This window comes from Arachis ipaensis, chromosome B6 (assembly GCF_059453495.1).
Source record: "Arachis ipaensis isolate K30076 ecotype BB chromosome B6, ASM5945349v1, whole genome shotgun sequence".
Taxonomy (NCBI): domain Eukaryota; kingdom Viridiplantae; phylum Streptophyta; class Magnoliopsida; order Fabales; family Fabaceae; genus Arachis; species Arachis ipaensis.
Window position 1 is genome coordinate 35159857 of NC_142441.1, and position 2141 is coordinate 35161997.

The following is a 2141-nucleotide window of genomic DNA, read 5'->3' on the forward strand; positions in this document are numbered from 1 at the left end:
TCTTCATCTTTGATGGTTAGAAGTATTGGAAAATATTCTAATTATGTCTTGGATTCTGTTATTACTTTGGAAAATTTAATATCAGAATTATTTTGAATCTTTTTCTCATGATTTTCAACTTGACTAGGGATAGTATTTTGAAAGTTGTGTGACTTTAAATTGAAACCATGCTTAACCTCTTTGAATTTGTTGACCAAGGAATTGGCGACTAATTAAGTTCAGAAAAATTAAATTTTCAAAGAATTGGAATTTGATTATAAATTATTTGCCGTGAAAAGATTTTTACATGATTCAAAGTAGAAAACCATAAGCATTATTTTTTCTAAGAGTTAAACATCTCCGAAGACTTTAAAATCCCATACATTAATTACTTTCCTAAATCTATAAGCTTTCTCTCGTTCAACTTCAACATACTTCTTCACTATTCTTTACTTCTATATTAAGATTCACAATCCTCTTGCCAATGTTTGATTGATCTAATCAGAGATTCAATTAGACGTTGCTTGATTCAATCCGTTAATCTTCGTAGGAATGATATCCACTCACCGTGGTATTACTTGGAGTGATTTGGTACGCTTGTTTAATATCCAAGCGTATCAATTTTGGCTCATCAAGTTTTTGACACCGTTGCCAGGGATTAATTGAGATTGACAACATACATCTGGTTGATTCACTAAATTAGATCTTGTTTTATTTTATTTTTTTTATTTTCATTATCTTGTTTAATTCTTCTTTTCTTCTTTATTCCAAACGGTACGCTTTACTTTCTTTCTTTGTGTATGCTAAGGAGCAATGAAGTCGAATGCCATGGATGCGATCTTAGCACTCAATAAACTCTTATTTTAGCAAATCTCCTCACTCACAAAACAAATAGAACAAATTCAAGCTTCACAAGTTACTGCATATGATTTATGTGGAGGAGCACACAAGAAAGAAACGTGTGAACTATTTCATCCCACCACTGAACAAGTTAACTACATGGAATATTTCTCAAAGCTAGGAAATAAACCATATTTCACTAGACAGAGGGATTATCCTAATGTTGGTTAGGGTAGTCAAGGGCAAAGGTACTTCAAAATTTCATATCAACAGCAAGTAAATTCGATACAATTCCAAAATCCACTTGAGCTTGCTGTGGAGAGATTGTTTCAATCCACTGCTGGGTTTGTTCAACAAACCCAAAATTTCACGCAAGATACGAGAACAAACTTCAAAAATCATGAAATTTTTATAAAAAATTTGGAGGTACAAGTGGAGTGTATTGCCAAGCAATTAGCAGAAAAGCAGAAAAAATCCTCCCCAAGTAAGACAATGCCAAATCCTACAAAGGAATGTGAGGTAATCAATGTAAGGGGTCTACACCCTAGTGAGCCAAAAAGAAGCATGAAAGGTGACTTGATTAACTCATTGATTTAAGAAGTACTTAATAAATGGGTCTTAAAGAATTCTTCACAACACTCAAACAGTGAAAAAGAAGAGAAGCTGGTAGACATGTGTTCAACGGAGAGGACACTCTCAAATGACACCAAGAAAAAAGATGGACCACCAAGGCTAGAATTAAAGCCTTTAGCAACCACCCTCAAATATGCATTCCTTGGTAACAAGGAGACCTACCCGATGATTATAAATGCTTCATTGAATAAAAAAGAAGAAGATGAACACTTGCAAGTATTAAGGGAGTACAAGACTGCTATTGGGTGGACAATCAGCGATCTGAAGGGAATAAGGCCCACTATGTGCATGCACAAGATTTTACTTGAAGAAGACTCTAAACCTGTGATGCAAGCACAAAGAAGGCTTAACCCAACAATAAAGGACGTTTTTCACAAAGAGGTAATGAAGTTGTTGGATACAAAAATCATATACCCCATCTCTGACAGTCCAAGGGTAAGTCCGGTACAAGTGGTTCCAAAGAAGGAAGGGATCACGGTAATCTCTAATGAAAAACATGAATTGATCCTTACAAGAACGTTCACTGGCTGGAGAATGTGCATTGACTACCGGAGATTCAACATGGCAACAAAGAAGGACCGCTTTTCTCTCCCATTCATTGATCAAACATTGGAAAGGCTTGCTGGCCATGCATTCTATTGCTTTCTTGATGGATATTCGGGGTATAACCAAATTGTGGTTGACCCTCT